General features: G+C 38.3%; 1 protein-coding gene across 1 annotated transcript in view; it reads right to left on the reverse strand.

Annotated features, from left to right (window-relative positions):
* The window catches only part of SLC6A15 (solute carrier family 6 member 15), a 587,241-nt gene that overhangs the window by 68,686 nt on the left and 493,298 nt on the right, over positions 1-25,257 (reverse strand). The gene's annotated exons all lie outside the window — the stretch shown is intronic.

Genomic DNA, 25,257 nt, shown 5'->3' on the forward strand with positions numbered 1-25,257 from the left:
ATTTTTATGTATTCTTTGTTGATTGGATTAGTCCCACTAACTAGTGACCTCTTTTAAGAGAGACTCAGTGTGGTATTTCTAATACAAGGGGAAACTTGGCCAGGGCATTGGAGAATTTTCCTTACATTATTTCAGTAGGTGTCATGGAATCTTTTACATCCACCTGAGGTACAACTAAGTCAAACAGATGGGGCATCAGTTTAATATCTCATCTGAAGGATGACACACTCAGGAGTGCAGCACCCCCTAATTCTGCACTGCAGTGACAGCAATTTAATCGTCTGGAGTAGAAGTATAAAACCCACTACCTTCTGGTCTTCCAACACCAAAGGTAAGTGTGCTACCTACTGCACCACTTTTACTGTTAATGAGGATAAGTATTAGGCGATGATACCTTTTGTTTTTACTAGTGGCCTCCATAGGTAAAAGTTAGACTGCATAACTGATAGTGTTCGAGTGCAAACAGGCCAGCATTTTGAGGTTCAGGAGTACAGCAGTCCATACTCCAAAGTGCAAAGAAAAATGACTAGTAGTAAGAATACTAACTCAATCATGGCCTACTTGTTAATAAAAAAACAGAATGCAGACAGGCCAAGTTACTATCACAGAGACTTAGTTTGTGTATAAATATCTTCAAATATTCAAAGACAGACACTTCAGAATGAACAGGTAAATAGGTTCATAGGTTCATACTTATGTACTAGGCTAGCTGCCTTGCAGGCCATTTTGAGCCTAGCCAATTTCCCTTTTGGTGCTTGAATTAACCTATACCATTTGGTGTTAGATTGGCTTTACCCATCTCATGGTCAGTAGTAATATATTACCCCTAATGGGCATAAATGAGATCATACCATACTTAATTTGGGGGGACACATGCATGGGATAAAGCATTTTGGAGCTGCCTCTATCCATTAGTATTACAGGAAGCAGTCTTGGAGCAAACTTTCAGTTTCCCATCCATAGATCCAAGTTGCACTTGAAAATGGACATGAGGTAAGCTTTGTTTTATATGAACGTAGAGTCTGTTCCAAAGCAGTGGTATCCTCTGAAAGATAAACCTGTCTCTCCAAACCATTCTATTGATGTTCCAGAAGAGGTTTACATCTCTAGACTGAGTATTTCTAATGCCTTCTGACTTGCTGATGTGCAGTAAATCCATCAGTATTGAGTTGGAGGATGACTTGAATGTCAGACACAGGTCACCTCTTAGCAGTCTGTAGGATACTAAGTATAGTGACAAGGCTTTGAGTCGGTCCATGTAGGGCATATTACTGAGGCATCGTATCCTTTTAGTAAGGTAGCTCTGTGGGCTTTTCAATTGTTGCATGTGTCTGGACAGATACATGCCAAAGGACGCATTATATTCAATGACTGGCCTACTTACGGCTGAGTAAAGGATAACAATGACATCCATAGATCTAGATACAATCCCTTTGTTTATAAGCTGTGGCATAAAGAAAGACTTTCTTATGACAATGGACACATGCTGGCTAAATGAAAGGTTACTGTCCACATAAGTTCTCCAATCCCACATAACTTGGTCAACTCTTGGCAGGGTATTATCAATATGGTAGTTCTCTGGGGTAGATGATTTCCCAAAGGCTATGATAATGCATTTTTTTGGCATTTAGTTTTAGTCCATGATTTTGGCATCAGTTATTTATTTGGGACTAACCTTTCTGCAAGATGGCTAAATCATTTGGGAATTCAGTTACTGCTCCTAGGTTGCAGTCATCCATAAACTTAGTCAGCCAGAGCCCTTTGGTACTGACTTTTACTTCAGAGAAGTAGATGTCAATCAGGAGAGGTCCTAGAACAGAACACTGGGGGACTCCACTGGTGACTGGTCTCTTTATGGATATAACCTCCCCTATTTTGATTTCCTGCATCCCAGTTGTGAGACAGTTGGCAATCAAATGGATGACATGGGGGTGTATTCTCAGTTTATTTAGCTTTTCTACTATGCCTGCATGGGGGATTATTCCCAGTTTATTTAGCTTTTCTACAATGCCTGAGTATGGAATTCTGTCAAAAGCTTTGGCCAGGTCGAGGTATGCAGTGTGCACCATTTTACCTTTACTCATTTCTTTCGTGATCTTTTCAGTAAAGTCCATTACACTGAGTAAGCATGACGTCTCCTTGAAAAATCCAAACTGAGACAGGTCCAATGTTTGAATGTTCTCTATGTCATTACTGATTAGTTTCATGATAACTCATTCCATAGTTTTGCATATGATTTTGGTCAAACTTATGGGTCAGTAATTTCCTGGGTCTGTGAAAGGTCCGCCTTATGCAAAGGAATGACTGCAGCTGTTCTCCATTCATTTGGTGGCTCACCAGAGCAGCAGTGTGTGAAGCCATGTCACTGTTGGTTTAAGACTCACATAAACCTTGGGGAAGGGGGAGAAGTTTGCTTATTGGTTAAGGCCTTAACTCACAGATACAAGGTACAAGATTTGATTCTAACCTGTGGTCACCGTCTAGGCTAGTAGTAGTCTGCAGATTGATAGCCTAGTATTTACCTATGACCCTATAGTACAAAACTTGTATGGTGGATGAGGTTAAACAGTACAGTTAAGGGGTCACTCAGTCATGCCTTATGCTATTTAATGCACCCAGGGATATTGCCAGGACCTATCAATAGAGTACTTTCAGCTTTTGATAGCATGTTTAAGACATGGCCTTGTGTGAAAGCTGGAGGTGAGCCAGTTCAAGGTACATTTTGAGGATTATATGGAGGGGGAGAGAAGGTTAATGTTAGAGATGAACTTATTGGCCAGTAGGTTGGCTTTATCCTCATTTCAGTGAAGGTATCATCATTCACAGTCAGCTTAGCGCTTTTCTGTGCTATGCTTTTGAGTGTACAAACTTAACTAAAAAAGCCAACTTGTGTTTGTCTTTGCCTTGGGTAGTTATTTTAGCCTCAGATTTCATTTTGGTATTACATACTAATATATGTAATAAATTCCAGTACTGGTTGAACTTAATGCAACCATTTAAATTCTTTTCCATACTTTTGACAACAGTCACAATGCATCTTATTTATGACCTCACCTCAAGAATAGTCTCGTAGTTAGGCCAATAACTGATAAAAAATAATTTGTGAATTCTCACTGAAATCACATTTGGAAATGATATAGTCTGGCCTTATCCAGTAGTTACTGCTACCTTTACATTTGAAAACTGTTAAATGTTATAGTACAGCATTTGGGCAGAATCCTGCATTTAGGCTAGCACTGCTACAATGTTATCACTATAAAAATAATAAAATTATTCTACAGACAATTATTATATACACTGATTTTATGATATAAACTTAGTCACTGTGCAGGTCAAAAATTATATCACGTGTAGTCTTAGTAAACAGATAACAGTCATAACAATATGGTTTAGGTAATAGTTTCTACCTCCAAGAAAAACATCGCCACACTCCATACTGTCTCTCACACCATCTGCCAATTCATGACAAACTCAGTTCTCTTTCAGCACCACTGCATCACCCTAAAAAAAGCCAAACAGCCACCATAAAACAAAAATCTAACCTACCTTTAGGATCCCGACTCTATAAACTACTCCAGCTCCACACATTTCCACCCCTTGCCACTAGACTTCATGAAAAAGCCTCCTCATACAGCCTGAGACACTATTCACAAGTCATACCAACACTCATTACTGTTTAATGTTAATTAATGTTTAAAGTTTTCTTCCCTGTCCCTCGGTCATTGCTGCAGTAGGGTTGCTTATGTGCTCACCGCTCACTCATGTTCATCTCTAATCTGGGTGCTCCCACTACCTTCAATACAGCGACCACGCTAACTGCTCTCCCTAAAAGAAGACATTCAGGGACTCTCCAACTGAATTCCCTCATTCAGCATCTTGCTTATGTTCATCTCTAATAAGGGTGCTCCCACTACCTTCAGTACAGCGACCACACTACCTTCAGTACAGCGACCACACTTAACTGCTCTCCCTAAAAGAAGACATTCAGGGACTCTCCAACTGAATTCCCTCATTCAGCATCTTGCTTGCGTCCCTCTCTAATTTGGGTGCTCCCACTGCCTTCAATACAGCAACCACGCTAACTGCTCTCCCTAAAAGAAGACATCCAGGGACTCTCCAACTAAATTCCCTCATTCAGCATTTCACTTGCGTCCCTCTCTAATTTGGGTGCTCCCACTGCCTTCAATACAGCAACCACGCTAACTGCTCTCCCTAAAAGAACTCTCCAACTGAATTCCCTCATTCAACGTGCGTGTATTCTATTTTACTGTAAAATTGTTCCTCTGATTTTTTGCGGTGCCAAACTAGCAGCCTACAGATGCCTTATTTTTTGCCCTCCTGTCTCCCTATTAGCTACACACCTCTCCATTTCTAAGAAATGTTTTCAAACTGTGTTACATTTCACAGGTACACCACTTTGTGGTGCTACATACCCACCCTTATCATTAATACCTGGTGATATTCTAATTCCCTGTCCCCTGCGGCCCTAGGGATTGTAATAGATTTCCTAGTGCTTGCTTTCTTTTTGTAAACCTTGAGTTAGACCTGGCGAAACCCCTAGAATTGGATCAAAAGTAAACTTAGTGTTGAGCTTACCTCCGAGCTTACCAATAGCTCTATGTGCTTGCCAGGGACTGTAAACTGATTGTTTTTCAGACTCCTTCCTTTTTTTTTTCTTCTTGGCTCTTCAATTATACATCCCTTACCACTCTCACTGTAGCATTAACCTATTAGGACAGGCCCCATGCTCCTCATTACCACTTACCCTCTTTTATCTACTTCAGTTACACCCCTCTTCTCTTATCATCTCCCTTCCTCCCTTTGGAGTATTTTACCCTTCCTAAACTATTAACTACTTTCATCCACCTACATTCCCTCCTATTATCCAACACATCCCCACCATATACAACAATCTAACATCAATCACGCAATTCAAACCTTCAAGACTCTACTCATTATATTTTTTTCTCTGTTCCTCTACTGCCTACTCCACCTCACCAGTCTCCTCCCAATTCTCTTATTTGCCCCCTCTGCACACAACCTCTGTATACCTTAAAAAAGAATCAGTCATTTCAACGTACATTTCTCCCCACCTCTATTTCCAATATGTTTCTCTCTTCTTTACCAGAAAACTGGTCTCAGATATCTATAATACAGTACCCTTATGCATCAACCCAGGCCTTACACACTCTATTGCCCTAAACTCCAACTCTAAACAAATGATATACACCCAAACCCTGGTCCCACAGACAATCACTCCTCTAACCCAAATATGCCACATTCACCCCTCCTCATAAATCTCTCCTTTTTGCAACAATTAATGCCCACAGCTTATGCAATAAACTACCGAATTTCCATGCCTGGCTCTCCCACAACAACCCTGATATTCTTTCTATCTCTGAAACTTGGCTAAAACCTCATATAAAAAACCCTGAAATTACCCCTACCCAAGAATAGAATCATAAGAAATGACAGAACTCAAAAGAAAGGTAACGGAGTAGCCCTTCTCTTCTCCTCTTCCCTAACTGTGACACCTTTTACTAAGCCTATACCCCAATTTGCTTCTGCTGAGCTACCCTGGCCCTCCTAAAAGTTAACAACCACAAAAATATATGCATAGCTGCCCTATATATATCACCAGTCAACAATATCCCTATCCTTGAGGACATCCTCTCTTGGTTCTCCTCTAACATAAGTAACAAAACAATACGCTTAGGTGACGTTAACATAAACTGGTCTTCTATACACTCACCTACTCCCTCTCAGAGTATAAACCTTTATAACTTCATCCAGCTAATCAACTCTCCTACTAGAACTAATAATGATAACACTTCAGGCAGCATTGTAGACTGGATATTAGTCTTCCACCCCAACATTATTTCCAATAGTGGTACTCTACCTGACTCCCTTAGTGACCATCTTCCCTGTATTCACAAAGCGTTCACCTTCCTCCTTTCACCTACAGCACAAGTATATCTTAACTTGTACCTTGAAATTTTCAACCCTCAAACTTTCTCTGACTCTTTAAAACAGATTAATTGGAACCCTCTAAAAACCCTCCCTCTGAACAATGCTGTTACTTACTTCAGTACATACAGTTTTCAATAATATACTCAAAAGCTTTCCTCCCCCAAAACTAAAAGGATTAAATCTAAAACTGTCCCCTGGCTAACGAAAGAAACCATAACCCTTATGCACCTCCATGATAAATCATGGAGATACTACCAAAAATTTAAAACACCTAACTCTCTGTCTGAATACAAGCAACTTTGAAATAAGGTTAAAAAACTAATAGCTATCGACCGAAAATCATACTACTCCAAACTTCAAAACAACCATAAATCCAACCCCAAAAAATTCTGGAGCAGTATCTCTGCCCTCCTCAGTCCTGGCAAAAGAGATAACCCCTGCCCTGATCATAAATCTCCAGACCAAGTCTTAGCTACTCAATTCAATTCCTTCTTCATTGACTCAACAGCCAAGCTTACTTCTTCTTTTCCTAATAATATATCAACTCAAACCTTATCTAACAATGCAAAACACATCCCCTCAATCACCAATATTACCCATCTCCCCCCATTTAGTATCAAGCCCATTCCCATAAATACCATAAAAAACTCCTACAAAAATTAAAACCATGCTCTAATGCTTCAGATATCATGCCATCGAACTTCCTTAAGCTAGCTGCTGATGGCATAGCTCTATCCATCTGTATCCTAATAAATCATTCCATCCAAGAGTCCTATGTACCCCTCCCCTGGAAAAAAAAGCCTTTATCATTCTCCTCCATAAAGGAGGCAACAACTCAGAAATCTCCAATTTCCATCCAATAGCTATCCTGTCCTCTAGCTCTAAAATTCTTGAAAAAAATGTATCCATCTACAACTCTTACCTTACCGCTTAGACAATCAACTACTGACCCCCTACACATCACGGATTTAGACCCGGATACAGCACCACTACTGCCCTTCTCTCCTTTCTCAATATCATTAACTCCACTTGTGACTATGGCAATATTTTATCTACCCTCCTTCTTGACTTATCAAAGGCCTTTGATACCATTTCCCACAACCTCCTCTTGTCCAAACTCTCTCACCTTAATCTCTCCTCTTCTTCCATCAACTAGTTCACTAGTTACCTCTTAGACAAGCTGTCAAATGGAAAAACTGTACCTCTTCCTTCCTCCACACTCCAACAGGTATTCCACAAGGCTCAATACTGGGTCCCTTACTATTTAACATTTTCATCAATGACTTCTATCAGAACATCCCAAATGCTAAAATCTTCCAATATGCTGACAACTCTACCATCATCTGCTCTACTGAATCTCTCCCCAAACTTATGAATTTAACTCAAAATGCCTTCTTTCGCACCGAATCTTGGATGATGGATAACCACCAAGCTCTCGATGCATCTAAGTCAAAAATTATGATATTTACCCCATCTAGAAACACCAAAATCAATGAGAAATCCTTCTCCATAGTCAGCCAAAACATGACCTCTACAAAAATAGTGCCCCACACAAAGCTGCTTGGTGTCATTATTGATGGCCAACTAAAGTTTAACATTCATCTACAGACTAATATTAAGAAAACCCATCAAAAACTCGGAAAGTTGTACTGACACAGTCACTTCCTTACTCCCTCAACCAAAAAACTTCTCTCCACAACATACTTTATTCCCTTCACTCCTGTATGGAGCCCCTCTCCTTACTAATCTTCAATCCACCATGAAATCAATTCTATCTTCTTGCTACTATAAAATCTCTTAAGTTCGCCACCAGATCCCAACCCTCTTCTCACCACTGTGACTCTCTCCACTCCTTGAATTGGCTGTAACTCCATAATTGTTTGTCATACATTCAGCTCTCAATTGCCTATGAGCTCATTTTCAAACCCTCTAACTGTCCCTCCCTCTCCTTCTCCCTCAAAATGCATCATCCTCATAGAGTGCTCAGGTCCAACAATCGAAATCTACTTGAAAGTGTACAAACCCACAAGTACCCCAGGTCAGCTTCTACTATCTTTCTCCCTTGCTAGACTCTGGAACTCACTTCCTCCACACATTAGAACTACCCAGTACCACTCTACCTTTAAGACCTTGCTCCATTCCCACCTCTCTTCTCACTGAGAAAGCTCCTGCTCTCACCCCACCTGATGTCTTCTATCCCACCCCACCCCATCACCTTTCCTATCTCAAAAATCAACCCAACACCTCTCTCTACTCTTTTCATGCCTGACCGTCTAAAATTGTTTTATTATTTGATAAACTCTATATTTAACTTAGCATGCAGTATTAGATTACAATCCATAGATGTTATTTCTTTTTTCATTACTAGCTCATTTTTATTTAGATATATAATGTATATCTGAATAATCTGCATTTCTATGTCTTGTATTTTATGTTTGCACAATTTGTATTACTTGAAATCTTGTTTCATTTTTATTATTGCAAAACTATATTGGAGCTTTTCACCCCGGGCCTCCATTGAAAACGGGCTCAACTAGGCCCAATGGACTTGTCCGGTCAATAAACTGCAAATAAATAAATAAACAAATAAATAAATAAATTACTCCTAGAACAAAACTACCCAACACTGCACATGCTTTCTCCTCTCAGGCACCTAATTTTTGGCAAGCTCTCCCCATGAACATTAAGGAAATCAATACTTATTCCAAATTCAGAATGCAACTCAAAAAGCACTTCTTCATCCAAGCCAAATGCGCCCGCCTCAACAAAAGAGATATCACCTAATCTATCTCCTTTCGAGTCTCTTCTCCTCTCTCAGGATTCACTGAAGACTGACCCACTTTAGAAGCTAATGTATATATTGAACATTATATTCTGATTGTACATTGCACTGTGCTTGTTCACTAGAATGTACATACACGTTTTTTTGTTCTATGAAATTAGTCTGAACTACTCTGTTATTGCTTACATTTATGTATTTTTTTGTGAAATGTTTTGTATTTCATGTGAGCTGAGACTGAAATTGGTCAATAATGATTAGTGCACCTCTCCAGTAAACAAATATAGGTAAATAAACAAATAAACATACAGCATTATGAGCAGGTCTTCAATTGTAACAGCATTATTATTTATTGAGATATAGATGCTAAGAAATTCCCTTTGAGGACAAAGCTTGAGAGGTGAATCTTTTCATCCATGTCAAGAAAACATAATACTAGGTTACGATTAGAGACCCAATCATAATTCTTTGTAGTACATGGAGCTTTATTTACTCATGTACTCCTAGCAGTTACAGTAAACAGAAGGGAAAAAAACACAAAGTATTTTGCTGGCTTTCAAAGCTGGTAAAGCACTTAATGAGCACTGTCAAATGGACAGCAACATGTCAGGGCAATATTCTGACACAAAATCAAGTTTAAAATTACAGACACAGCAGGCAGAAACAGCTGTTTTTGAGTTCTGCTGCTATCTTTTGCTGGCTAATGCTATAATTTCTTAGCGAGTAGTGCGAAACCTAATGTTAACAGTGCTTAGGGGGTGCTTAGCACTTGCTAAGATTGTGTCTCATGCTACTGAAGCACTTAACTAGTTTGCAGTTTTTGCTGATATTGCAGTGTAATCATGGTGTTTCATGTGCTTCATACTTATTCATAACAAAGAGCTACCCATGCACTTCTGATATTTTAAGAACATAGATGCAATTTTTCCACTTATAATATTTTTATGTACTTTTTTAAAATATATTTCTAGTCCACATTTCCTCTACGGCAATCTAGCCTCCATCCCTGACTCCTGGCCTCCATGGACAGCAGGAAAAGGAGAAAGGAGCCAATAACTGTGATTATCACTAACACCCCATCACCCATTGTTTGGACAGCATGCTGTAATGTAGTCTATGCTGACTCAGTATGGGGATGTACTTCTTCACAGCCAATATGCTCAGCTGAAATGCAATGAATTATTTGTCAAGTTTGCTCTATTTTGTAGTCCTCATCAGCACAGAACAAGGTGTGATATTCAGAAGTGAGATCCTGATGGTGCAGAGAGAAGAAGCACCCTACTCTAACTTTAAAAGAATGATCACTATGGAAACTGTCCATCTGCTTTAGGGATATGGATGAGAGGCTGCAATGAGTAAGTATCTACAGCAGTTTTGGATGTTGCACCAGACTATGGGTGCTAGGAAAGTTGATAAAAACTGTGACAGTAAATATTTCCTGGTGCATATTAAGTATAATCTGGGTTATGAAATAAAGGGGGCAGTTAAGCTGCTTTGTCTATTTTGTAAGTCATATTGCTGTGAGTTTAGGAGGTTAAAGGGATTGAGGTGTGAAGTGATTTGAAAGGGAACAGTTCTTTCAAGCAATTCTGTAAGTGTGAAAGGAGAATGATGAGTCAGAGTGAAAAGAAATAAAGCGAGTTACCTTGTTTGTGAAGATTGTATTATAACTGAATTATTTCAACAAGTCTGGGAAGATTCCATTGGAAACTGGTAGACTGGCAATATGTTAGATAGGTACTGCAATAAAGGCACTACAGGTTTTAATATACTCTGGGGTAAATTCCTTTGAACCTGCACCCACAAATATGTTTGCAGAGTTGGCCTTAGGCCAATTGGACCAATTTGGCCCAATAGGGCCCCACTCCCTAAGGGGTTCTGCAATAGGCTATGCCAAGATCATTATGATTTACAAGACCCTACTGTTGGCATTTTCCTACTGTAGTCTGTCTCCCATAGTTCTTACAAGTTCATTGTTATTAGGGACTGCAGCCTCACACATCTTGCATGTCTGACAGTGTTAGCTGCTTGCACTCCATAGCAGTCAGTTTCTGTTGTTGGATACTCAACAGGGTTTTCAACTCAAAACTGGTTGGATTAATCATCTGGTTTTGTGTACTGCTCCATTTAATATATCAGAAGATAAGACCAGCCTTATTTTGAAACCTGATAGAAACATACTGTTTTCTTTTGCTTCCTTTACTGATATGAAGTTAATAAATGGCTATTAAGGAATAAAGTCACAAGAAATAACTGGAATAGACAGTATGAAAACAAACAATGATATGCATAAAAATCAAGTACTCTGAAGTGAGGTAACTTCCAAGCACTAGGATGTGTGACCCTAGTACCGACCTATGAACCTATGAACCACCATGGCACAGAAATGCTTGTTACAGTAACAGATAAGAGCAAAATAATTCCATCCAACTGAAACATGAGCTATATGTGCTGAGTGGTTGAAGGCAGAGGTGAATAGAAAATGATTCCCGTATCTGAAAGTGTTAAATCATCATATAGTGGAAAACAAGCAAAGAAACAATACATTTTATTCAATATCAATGCAACTGTAGTAGTGTAAGAGCAGACATGCAGGGAAGTATAAGGTAGAATAGTATGTAGCATAAATGACTGCAATCATAAGTAGAGGTAATGCAAGAGTCCAGTCAGTAAAATAAGTAGTAAAATGAATTATTTGTCAAGTTTGCTCTATTTTGTAGTCCTCATCAGCACAGAACAAGGTGTGATATTCAGAAGTGAGATGTGTGACATAGGGGTTGGGAGGATGGCCTAATGGTTAAGGTGTTTGCCTTACAAACACAAGGTGCAGGGTTTGAGTCTCACAAGGGATAATTGGCTAGGCTTAAAATGGCTCGCAAGGACAGTTAGCTTAGTACTAACCTATGACCTATGAAATAATTAAGAAGATTATCTGTACACTGCCATTACATCATATTGTGTAATGTTTCTATGGAGAAAATAATATAGAAAGAACAAAGTATCTGAGTATGTACAACTACTGAGCATGGGATGTACAGCAGAATAATGCATGACTGAAATGAGGGGAAGACAGTAAAGGATAGAGACAGAAAGTTTAGAAAAAATAAAATAAAAAAGTGTGGGGGAGACGAGGAGAAAGTGTACAGCTAGTGCTGTCCAGGTTCAGGAGATCCAGGCAGTACTGCAAAGTTTGGCAACATGTTTACTGGTAAGCCAGAGTGCAGCCATCTGGTATCACATCATGCAGCCACAGGATCACAGTGGCTCATCAGACGGGCCCCTTACAATGTGCCTGAGTAAGTTAAGTAGGGCTTTAGAGAGAAACTACAGGAACTGTTGGATGGGAGGGAGGAAGGGGAATCCTGGAGTCTCATAATTTACTTCATTTTTAACATGTCATTTGACAAAGTATAAGCTAATACACAAATACATTATTTTACTTTAATGCATTGCAATAGCATACATCCCTGATATCTAATCTGCAGAAGTCTTAAGTTCAAGAAGAAAGCAAGTAGAGGAAGAAGTGGGGTCATAGACATGGGTTCAGATGAGGGGCACCATCGAAATGGTCCACACTGTGTATGATCAAGGTACAGCATGGATTGAGGAACTAGTCCTTTCCCCTCTGTAGTGTGATTCTGGAATTAGAATGTGTGTGTGTGTGTGTGTGTGTGTGTGTGTGTGTGTGTGTGTGTGTGTGTGTGTGTGTGTGTGTGTGTATAAATATATATATATATATATATATATATATATATATATATATATATATATATATATATAAAAACACTAATGAGATTTGTGGGGGTACATAGGAGGTTTACCACCTTCTGCAAAAATGATGTTTTTTATGGTTTTGGCAGTTTAGACTTCAATGTTTACAGATCAATATTTTTTTGGAATTTTAATTATATGACATAGATCCTGTGCATACCTAGAGGTTTGCTCAGTTTCATATGCTGCTGTACGTTTAGCAGTTCAAACCAATGTTAATTCTTGTGGGTAACTAGCACAACGGCCTAGTGTACAACAAATAAGGCAACCTCTACATCCTTTGTTATGTATCTGTTTTGCAGTTACTGAACTTGGAAGTATTTGTTTAGATTGTACTACAGCTATTGCTCTATTATTATTATTACACCTAAATCCATTGGGTTAGGTTATCTGTTACAAATTGTTGCTAATAGTAAGGTATAAATCAAATTAACCTATTATTTCAGCTGTTGATTGCACATAATCTCACTTTTGACCATTGGTGCTTTTGCATTGCTGCTTCTACTGATTGCTCCAGTGTTGCAGAAATTGAAGCTATTGTCCTGAGTTATAGCACTTGGAATTACTGGGTAAGCCTTTTTGATGCTACTTGTTACGGATTACTTTAGTGTTCCTATATATTGTTCTCACTTTAACAATTTTGCATGTATGAATGCTACCACTATTACTCAGTGTCCAGAGTCTAAAGTAGTCCATCTTATATTCTCCTACCCTTTAGCCATATTCCATATTATTACTGTTTCTAGTACAATCCATTGTACCCTTCAGGTTTATACCAATGACAGGTTACTAAAGCGTTCTCATTTTCTCATACCCCTTTGACTGCAATGGCTGTTATGGGATCTCACATCTTTACCTTTCTGTAGTCAGCCTGATAACATTAATCTTTTTTTCAGTCAGTGTGTAGCAACTACCTCATGCTTACTGAAAATTCCTTATTTATGCCTCACAGTGACTCAATATGTGGGAAGTATAAGTATTTACTGAACTTGTAGGTGGCTTTCTCATCTCAAAGCACATTTATTAAGCAAGGAACACACACACACACACCTACAGCACTAAGTACCTTCAAAACACCAGTTTATAATTAATTTGTTAACAGAACATTGCCTAAGTCACTTAGCTTAAGGACTAAGAAACCTCAGACAGCAGTTCACACAGCAGCACATCTGCCTTCACCCCATGTAGCCAGGACACATACTTCTAAAAGTCCATGAGACCAGACTCTAAGAACTTAAGGTCCACTGAGACTGTATCCCCCGATGGCAATATTTTAGTAATACGTGCTCTATTGTCAGGCAAACAGACACCTCCCTCACCAGGCTAGATAAGAATACAATGACAGTTAGCTATCTTTCCAGAGCCAGCATCCAAGATTCAATCCTCAAAAATATGATTATGGCCATGTAGTGGTTCTGAATTACCATAGATTCTCTACATTCAGAAATATATCATTGATCTCACTATGCAAGTGTCTGAGGCAGGAAAGACACAAGTCATCCCAACTGTCTAAAGCTAAGAACGACTCATCCATGGGTCCTAATAAAGTGCAGTTGTGTAAGTAAATTTACCGTAACAGTTGATGTTCAAATGATCACTGCTGCATTAACCTAATGCTATATGGGTTATATCCTGCAAGAATATAACAACTGGCCAGCTTCCAAAGCTTCAGGGCATCTTCTATGTGCCCAAACCATTTAGTCAGCTCAAGATGAGCTAACTAAAAGACAGGTTTGGTTACCAAGCCCTTCAAAGCTTTCATGCCAACAGAGAGAGTTAGGCTGAGCCCTGAAAGGACAACGTTAGGAACAAGACACTCCACCCCAAGAAACAAGGCAAATGGAAGGAGGGATCAACTACTGCAGCAGTGATCATTCAAATATCTACTGTTATAGTAAGTTTACTTACACAGCTATACTATGTTCTCCATTTTGATCACTGCTGCAGTAGCCTTAGCTATATGGGTAGACTACCATAGCTTACAAATTTTGAAAAGTTGAAGAAGAAGAGTCCAGAAGCCACTGGGAAATGGTCTTATAAAAGACGGATCTAGACCCAGAGCAGGAATCAAACTCATAGTGCAAAGTATGTAGAGAGGACCAAGCTGCTGCTTTTTTAATACTTTTAGAATTCAACCCTATCCAAAAAAACATAGATGAAGCCAAAACCCTGGTAGAGTGACCTTGACTCTGCCTGGAATAGTTTTGTTATGGTGTCATAACAAAAAGTAATGGTTTTAGACAACCATTTTGAAATAGTCTGCTTTGACACAGTTTGTCCCTTTTTCCTACCTTCACAAGAAATGAACAATTGATCTGAAGATCTGAAATGATTTAATTCTGTCAAGATAGTACCTGAGCTGTCTGTGGACATCCTAGGTATGAAGTATTTTTCCATCATTTTTAGGTTCAGGAAAGAAAATGGGGAGATGGATAGTTTAAAGGGACATGGATCATTTAATGGGACATGGATAGTTTAATGGGACATGGATCATTTAATAGGACATGGATCGTTTAATGGGACATGGATCATTTAATGGGACGTGGATAGTTTAATGGGACATGGATAGTTTAATGGGACATGGATAGTTTAAAGGGGCATGGATCATTTAATGGGACATTGATCGTTTAATGGGACATTGATCGTTTAATGGGACATGGATAGTTTAATGGGACATGGATAGTTTAAAGGGGCATGGATCATTTAATGGGACATGGATAGTTTAATGGGACATGGATCATTTAATAGGACATGGATCATTTAATGGGACATGGATCATTTAATGGGACGTGGATAGTTTAATGGGACATGGATAGTTTAAAGGGGCATGGATCATTTAATGGGACAGTGATCGTTTAATGGGACATGGATAGTTTAATGGGACATGGATCGTTTAATGGGACATGGATAGTTTAATGGGACATGGATTATTTTTTAATGGAACATGGATTGTTTAATGGGACATGGATAGTTTGGCTTAAAGTAAACTTGATTATCACTTTAGGTATAACAAAAGGATTAGTTCTCAAAGAAACCTTGTCCCTGTAGAAAATGGGGTAGGTCTGACTTACCATAAGAGCTTACAACTTAAGATACCTTTTAGATACCCTTTAGAGCAACAAGTAAAACTTTTTGTATCTTAAGAACCTCAAATCAGCCAGATCAGCTGGTTCAAACTGAGCAAGTGTCAGCTTCTCTAACACAAAATTAAGATCCAAAGGAGGTTGAGGCCTCTTATGTTAAGCCTCTTCTAAAAAATCTTGACAAGAGACTGCATTAAAAGATGGGATCCATGGGCAGGCATGCTGAAATAGATGACAAATGAACCTTGATGAAGGAGTAAGAAAGGCTATAGGATAGTAGCTCACACAAATACTATAAAACTGGAGAACAACTAGCCCTGAACAGATGATGGTTATGTTGTTGGCACCAACTAGAAAACCTTTTCCATTTGCTAATATATGATTTTCTAGTAGCAGGCTTTCCTGCCTCCATTAGTACCTGCTGCACATTCGCAGTAAACAGGTGCTTAAAGGATATTAAGACCCTATCATCCAGGCAATTAATTGAAGTTGATTGGGGTCAGGGTGTATCAAACACCCCTAATCTTGTGTGAGTAGATTCATTCTGTGAGGAAGCTTGTAGTAATTGCCCCTGGCTATTTCCAAAAGAAAAGAATACCATTGTTGCCTTGGCCAGAAGGGAGTCACCACATTGATATTGGGGATTCCTTCTGAATATTCTGACATACCCTAGATATCAATGGAAAGGGTGTAAAAGCATACTGCAACATTCCTGTCCAAAGAAAAGGTATTTGTCTTCCAGGCCTTCTTGCATAGAGTCCTGGAGCAGAATCTTGCCAACTGATTGCTCAGAGTGGGGGCAAATAGGTCTTACTGAGAAGTTCCCCACAGATGGATCAAATATTGAAGACCCCCCCCCCCGATCTAGTTTCTATTTATTAGGGTCTGTTCTTCTACTACTCTGCTTGTCTGCCACACAGTTTTGCTCTTACAGAATGTAAGATGCCTGTGATATTGTGCTGTGAACCTCTGTCTCAAACTAACATAGTCTACAAAGGGGGTACGATCTTGTTCCTCCTTGCTTGTTTATCTGGAAAGGAGGAATTACAGAACTGGAAGCTTTTTTAAGTAATATTGACAAAAGTATAGCATTTTTAAAGTTTGTCAGCCATCATGATAGAGCTAAATCATTTTTTTTATGTGAAGGTGCATAAAAAAGAGAGTACTAATAAACTACAGACAATCATTAATTACAAAAATGTTTCCAGTAATGCCATTTTGCATTACACCAGTATGCATCCCACATATTTGAAACATAATATTATTAAGGGACAGTTTGTTAGGTTAAAATACTTAACAACAGATTTAGATCAATAAGACGCTTTTTCTGAAGCACTGCATAGCAGATTTTGTTATAGAGGATATCTAAATCATATAATCAACAAAATTAGGGAAGACATTGGAAATGAGTTCTATAGTAAGGTTTGGTCAGTATCAATGCCATTGGTTTGTTCCTTGGACAGTGAGGCTATAAAAAGGGCCATTCAAACTAATTGGAGAATATTAAGTGCCAGTGAGGAAATTATCAAAGTAGTAGGAGCGAAAACTTTATTTATTAATAAAAAGGGTCGTAACATTAAGAACATATTAGAGAAGGAAGATCCAGTGACTGTTGGGAATAGAAAGGCCACCTTTAAATGTTATAATTGTTCAATGTGCAGGTATATGTCAGAGAGCCCGCAATTTATAAATATTAGAACAGATAGAGTACATAGTGTTCTAGGATTTTTACTTGTACATCCAAATGTGTGGTCTATTTAGCCATATGTTCACCCATGAAACATTTTCCATAGGAAAAACGAATAGGAAATAAAAAAAAAAAAAAGTTTATGAACATCATTATGCTGTCAAGACAAAAATATGGATAATGCTATACGAAAACATTCCACTGAATGTAATAATTTTAAGAAGTTTTTGTTTCATATCATTGATTATGTTCCCAGTGATTTTAATGGTGGCAGGGAGGGAGGGAGAGTTGGAATATAAGGAGCTTCAGTTCCAAACTGCATGTAATGCATACACTTCACTAGGACTGAATAATAATGTTAATTACAAGGTAGTTCTTAACAGGAATTTAATGTGAATAAATGTAGATAAACAGCTGTATCATTATTGATCATTTTATTATGGTTTTATAGAGTATTATTTATGTACAGTATCATAACATTTAATTTTGCAAAGGCATTTTTGTTGATCATGTGACCAAGAGGGTGTGCATATAAGTAATAAGAGTTTTTGGTTTAGATAGTTTCAGAAGAAAACCCGATTAGGTCAAAAGTGATTAACTATTAAATTTATTTTGTGTCTTTATGGCCATTCTCCATTTCTGGTTGTTTTTAGTTGTTTTATTTGTGTTTTTACAACCTCAAGAGTACTGTTTGCCCTTCTACATTATTTACTGTTTCCACCAAATTATTTCCCATCTGACAAACCCCGGCAGTGGGATTTGAAAGAAAAAAGGATGTTGGTGTTGGGACCAAAGAGACTTCAGATACCATTGTTCTTTTATCATGTGGAGTCCTGCCAGGGGTAGCTTGAGAATCACAGATGCCATGAGACTGAAAATCCTGAGGTATTCCCTCGCAATGACAGAAGTCTGATTGGAAAACCTTAGAAGTAGATCTAGATATATATCTATTTTTCTTGTGGAAATAAACCTATTTGAACTGAGATGTCTAGCTGACACGGTGACACCCCAGGAATACAATCATATGTGAATGAGTTATAAAATACTTTTGAATGTTCTCTTGGAATCCCAGCTTGTATAAGAAATCTCTCACCCAAGTGAGAGATTCCTGACACTTTGAAAAAGACTCAGCAAATATAAGCAAGTCATCTAAATATGGAAAGTATGGATACTCTGTAGCCTGTAATGAGCTATAACTGGAGCTAGTTACTATGTGAACATTCTTGGTGCAGTGGATAGTCCAAACAGGGTTGCCAGACATCCCTATTTGGGCGGGACTATCCCGAGATCAGCAGCCTGATCCAGAGTCCCGCATTGCCGGTTTAAATCCCGGGCAGCCTCCGCTTTGTTTTTTTTTTTTTTTTTTTTTGATTGGCCAATATACCGGCATATGGGCCAATCAAAAATCTCTAAACATGGAGCTGCTTGTGTTTAATGCGGAAGTCCACATTAAACACAAGAAGCTCCGTGTTTAGCGATTTTTGATTGGCCGTATGCCGGTATACGGGCCAATCAAAACAGAGCTACTTCTGTTTAATGTGGAACTGCAATGTTCTGCATTAAACAGAAGTAGCTCCGTGTTTAGCGATTTTTGATTGGCCCATATACCGGTATACTGGCCAATCAAAACATCGCAAAACAGAGCTACTTCTGTTTAATGCGGAACTGCGATGTTCTGCATTAAACAGAAGTAGCTCCGTGATTAGTGATTTTTGATTGGCCCGTATACCGGTATACGGGCCAATCAAAACATCGCAAAACAGCGCTACTTCTGTTTAATGCTCTGTGTTTATTTATTTTTGATTGGCCCGGGCCAATCAAATAAAAATAAACACACAGATCTACTTCTGTTTAATGTGGAACTCTGATGTTCCGCTAAAGACGTGGAAGACCTTTTTTTTTTTTAGTCTTCACTTATAGTGAAAGACCTCTTTTTTTTTAGTCCCTACCTGGCCAGTCGGAAATAATCTGGCAACCCTGAGTCCAAAGGATAAGGAGGAGAACTGATGATGCTATGCAAACACACAGAACCTTAGGAAACTCCTGATGTCTAGATGAATAGGGATGTGACGATAAACATCTTTTAACTCTAGAGTTACTAGGAAACTTCAATGAGGAAGAAGAGGTAACAGATTGAGGGGTGATAGCATTTTGAACTTAGGCACTTACAATCAGGAAGAATAGGAAAGAAAGATTCAGAACTGGTCTGCAAGCATTTTCTTTCTTTGGCACCAAAAACATCCTTGAATAAAACCTTTTCATACCTGTGAAGGAAGAATTGGTTCTATTTTTCCCTGGGACAGCATGTGATGAAGGGCAGGTGGAAATAAAAGAATCTAGTCTGGTGGATGAGGCATTACCCCCGGGAAAGGAGGAATTTCCTCCCACTGACATCTGTAACCTTGATCAGCAACTGTCAAAAACAACTGTCAAAACCCATTTGTCTGAAACTATCCGTTTTCAAAGATAAAAGTGGAGATTCAGAATTTCTGGAAGGGAAAATGGCTTCCAGGGTTGGGGAGGGGGTAGAAGGCCACTTAGTCATTCTGACTTGTTGGACTGTCCTTGCTTTTGGTGGGTTCCTGCTTTCTTTATGGACCCCCAACTGCCATTTCTTCTTAAACTTCTGTTTACCTATATTTTGTTGTGACTGTTTATTTTATTTTATTTTTTTGCCAAAACTGGATGAGGGGTTAGAAAATCCCTTAGAAAATTTTGAAAGGAAGGCTGAAAAATCTTAGAGATTCCCTATATCAGCTTACACCTCTCATCACAATTTTTGATCACCTCTGCAGCAGAGAAGAAAGAAAATAAATCTCTGTCCAAAAGAAAATTAATAAATCCCATTTTTAACATCATTTGTAAGGTTCTGAGAATGCAGTCATGCAAACCTCCTCAACACGTACCGATGGCCAAAGACCTTGAAGAAGTATCAACTAAATCATGCACACACTGTAAACAATGATTAGTGACTTAGACAAGTGAAGAAACTAAATTATTTAAAGCAGATTTTCCTCACAAGAAAAAAAACTGCAGGCAAAACATTCCAAATACTTTCATTACTGGAACAAACCTTAATATATGAGCCTGACAATTTAAATTTCTGAAAATCAAAGTTGCAGAAGCATACACCTACCCCCATACTTATCAATAACCTTCCCATCCTTATCAGAAAGAGTAGGATTGGAATTAACTAAATGTATAGCAGCAGCAGTGGGATTAACTAAAGCTATAGCTGCAGGGTCAGGTTTGGGAAAAGTATAAACAAGCTTAAAAGACTAAGGAACTTTACACATCTTATCTGCATTTTAGGGACAGCTGGCTATCAGAAAAAAATGCAGACAGTAACACACAAATCCTCCAAAGCTGACAGAACTGGAGGAACAGATGAAAGTAACTTTCGTAATAGCTCATAGTATTTTCTGAGGGACTAAGAAACCTCAGTGTTCCCCCACTGAAAACACTAGGACTTCCCGGAAATAGTCTCAGAGAAACAGAAAACCCCACACGCAGAATCAGCAACTGAGCTCCCCTCTGAGTATGAATCAGAAATCTGAGGAGAAAATCCTGTATTTGTCCCCTCATCTTCATGTCCAGATTCAGAATCTTGAATCTCTTCAGGAAAAGAGGCATCCCTCTTTCTTTTACCAGAAACTATTTTATTTGAAGGATCAATAGCCTGAATTAAACCCTGAGCCAGACCCAGTAAATTACTCCTGTTCAGGGACATTTGAAGAGGAGTAGATGCATGCTTAGTTTTCTGTTTCCTTTAGACAGGAAAAATGGGGCAAGCAGTGGTATTAACAGCAAGAGCAGTTTCCTCAGGGATAGGCACAACATACTGACAAAACATGGAAGCCTTCCCTGTTTTCTCTCCCAGGATCAACAAGAGTGACACCCCCTTGCCCACTGAGGTGATCCCAGAAGCCACAGAGGAAGTGGCTAACCCCTGTTCTATAACGGCTGTAGCTGATACAAAAGAGGGATCAGGGGTAAAAGATGAATGCTCTGAGGTACAACTAATGGCCACAGCAGAGTCACCCACCTATAAATGAGGCAAACTGCTGGTCTGCTATGATGGCAAAGGTTATTTGCTTATTTTTTTCTTTTTGTGGCTGGAAGAAGGACCAACCATGGTGCTGACAGTTTGCTCCATGGTCAAGCCAAAAATGGTGCCTCTTTCCCAGGGAAAATAAGCAGCAAAAACTTTGTAAAAATGTAGTCTTTAAAAGTAACTTTTTTCACAGAAAAACACAGTAAAAAGATTTTTAAAACACTTTATCATCCCCAAGAAGTACAAACTCAGGTATCAGAAGAAAACTGATGAAAAAACAACAAGTTGATGCTCCGGTACTGTCAGGTATAAATCAAGAAGAAAACTACAGACCAAGTGCAAAAATCTTGATAGTAGGTAAATAATCAAAAAGTAAGCCTCTCAAGTCGTCTCTTAAAATGTAGCGATTTATTTTAAGCACCAAAAACGAGCTTTGCGTTGGAACACACTCCAACTTCCTCAGAAAAAAGCAGCAAACAGTATCTCACTACAGCCGTTAACTTTTATACAAAAAACATTTAAAATCACATGATCAGCATTGACTAATTGGTTGGATCAAATACTGACACACCCCCATTTGAAATAATCAAGTTGCATAACCATTTGGTGAAAACAAACAGATGAAATGAATTGAAAAACAAAAACAAAAATAAAACAAAACATAAAACAAATACACCTCCCAGCATGAAATGCCTCCGGTCGCACCTGCACAATTGCACGCCGGAAACAAAGGCATGCCCCCAAACAGTACAAACATTCAAGATGTTAAACAAGGTGATAAACAAACACCCCAACAAGCTCAACGCATACAACAGGTTACCTATTCAATACAAAGAATATAAAATAAAAAATGAAAAAAATGAAAAAAAATGAAAAAAATGAAAAATAATTCATGAAGTGTGATCGGTAGCCATTACAGCTCAAAGGACATAATAAGTCCACAAATACGAATTCAACCCCAACAGAGGAGTTGACTGCCACACTCCATGTATACAACCCAATTAGTTTAGGACTGGATCCAATACCTGCTTACACCAAAAAGAGGTGAAGGCCCAAGATGCCTAAAAGGGCCAATACATAACAAACCACCAGAAAAAAGAGCCAGCCAACTAGTGTTTAAAATAAACACATTGTATACTGAATTTCCGAAACAACTGGTATAAATACAAGAAATATGTAATAGTATACCCAATACATATAGGTAGATGTCAGAATGAGATTGGACATTCCACCTAACAACCAAAATATCTGAAAGCAAATATATCACTGGCATCCAATAGATGGCTCTCAAAAATCCAAGACCAATCCTAAAAAAAACCCCTAAAAATCGGCCAAAAAAATAAAATAAATAAATAACAACTGATTTTGGATGCTTGTCATTCACCAGGTCTTAATGGTATGTTGTCCATTACTTGCATTTTAAAAATCAAAAGGCTGATGAGGTAGATGTGCCCATTCCTTATGGTTTTTTAGACATATAGTATTTGTCATTGGTCTTCTTATGCATTTTTAGGTATGATCATCATAGGAACTATGTAATATTTGGCGAGGATTTATTTTTATTTTTATCCCCCTTGACGTTTTTTTTTTTTTGTTTTTCGTTTTCATTTTTATTTTCACATCCTATATTTATTTATATATTGTATCTATTTTGATACTCAGTAGTAGGGCGACTATATAGGGTTTTATTAGCATTTTCTGTCATGTTATTTATTTATTTATTTTTGTTCTTCGCATCATATTTTTTTTAGAGCAGGGATTCAGTAGGTCGAGCTTATGCTTAGCTGGCTTTTTTTGTTGGCCGATTTTTAGGGGGGGGGGGTTTAGGATTGGTCTTGGATTTTTGAGAGCCATCTATTGGATGCCAGCAATATATTTGCTTTCAGATATTTTAGTTGTTAGGTGGAATGTCCGATCTCATTGTGACATCTGCCTATATGTATTGGGTATACTATTACATATTTCTTGTATTTATACCAGTTGTTTTGGAAATTCAGTATACAATGTGTTTATTTTAAACACTAGTTGGCTGGCTCTTTTTTCGGGTGGTTTGTTATGTATTGGCCCTTTTAGGCATCTTGGGCCTTCACCTCTTTTTGGTGTAAGCAGGTATTGGATCCAGTCCTAAACTAATTGGGTTGTATACATGAAGTGTGGCAGTCAACTCCTCTGCTGGGGTTGAATTCGCTATTGTGGACTTATTACGTCCTTGGAGCTGTAACGGCTACCGATCACACTTCGTGAATTATTTTTCATTTTTGTCATTTTTTATTTTATATTCTTTGTATTGAATAGGTAACCTGTTGTATGTGTTGAGCTTGTTGGGGTGTTTGTTTATCACCTCGTTTAACATCTTGAATGTTTGTACTGTTTGGGGTCATGTCTTTGTTTCCGGCGTGCAATTGTGCAGGTGTGACCGCAGGCATTTCGTGCTGGGAGGTGTATTTGTTTTATTTTTGTTTTTGTTTTTCAATTCATTTCATCTGTTTGTTTTCACCAAATGGTTATGCAACTTGATTTTTTCAAATGGGGGGTGTGTCAGTATTTGATTCAACCAATTAGTCAATGATGATCATGTGATTTTAAATGTTTTTTGTATAAAAGTTAACGGCTGTAGTGAGATACTGTTTGCTGCTTTTTTCTGAGGAAGTTGGAGTGTGTTCCGACAAAAAGCTCGTTTTTGGTGCTTAAAATGTTTTTTGTATAAAAGTTAACGGCTGTAGTGAGATACTGTTTGCTGCTTTTTTCTGAGGAAGTTGGAGTGTGTTCCGACGAAAAGCTCGTTTTTGGTGCTTAAAATAAATCGCTACATTTTAAGAGATGACTTGAGAGGCTTACTTTTTGATTATTTACCTACTATCAAGATTTTTGCACTTGGTCTGTAGTTTTCTTCTTGATTTATACCTGACAGTACCGGAGCATCAACTTGTTTTTTCATCCCCAAAAAGTAAAATAAATACAAATTCTCCACAGAAAAAAGTTTTTTTAAATACTTTAAACTACTTTTAAACTGACAGGAAAAAACATTGCTCCTGTTTAAAAGAAAGTCTCGGGACAGTCTGTTAAAACACAAACTCCTAGCTTTAATATAACTTTCCTGAACAGGAAAGTGTTATTAAACTGTTTTTAAAAAGGATGCTTTTTTTTCTGTGAAGGGAACTTATCTGCCCAGCATAGGAACAACACAAGCTGATTGTCAAGCCTCGGAAGCCTCAGAAGAGTGTACTATTTTGTAGCAGGAAATCTGTGAATGGCTTGATGTACAAACTCATCTTTTGTGTCAATAATTTGGGTGCACGGAAAGTGTCCTGAAGCTTTGGAAGCCTGTTGACTGTTATATTCTTGCAGGATATAACCCATATAGCTTAGGTTGCTGTACCAGTGATCAATATGAAGAATATAATACAAAGTTGCCTGATTGTCAGTGCCAAAGTATGGCTTTTCCAAACTTAGCTTAACATCTTTAATCTAAACTTCTCCACTTCTTGCATTCACAAAGACAAAATCCATCCTAATGCCATTATCTAAGGATGGCAGAATCTTGATCCCTGCTATCTATATACACATTAGTCTCACTAACCTCATACTTAAAATTATGGAACATGTTATCTCAGACCTCATTAATCTAGACATTGAACATCTCTCAACACTGGATCCTCATCAGTTCAGCTTTATCAGAGGCAGCCCTACCTTTTCAACCTCTAATTTCTTTAAAAAAGTCACTGAAGTAGTGGCTAGCAGTTATATAGTGCACATCATATCTGGACCTGGCCAAGGCCTTTGACATTATTCCTCTTGCATGCATTATTGACAGACTTGTATTGTGCAGTGGATAGCTAACTGGTTGTTTGATAAAACTCATGTAGTTAGTGTTGTAGGTGCCATGTCTGAAAGCAAAAAGTTATCAGTGGTA

Source organism: Protopterus annectens, chromosome 11.part0, assembly GCF_019279795.1.
Source record: "Protopterus annectens isolate FY-2018-M chromosome 11.part0, PAN1.0, whole genome shotgun sequence".
NCBI classification, from domain to species: Eukaryota; Metazoa; Chordata; order Ceratodontiformes; family Protopteridae; genus Protopterus; species Protopterus annectens.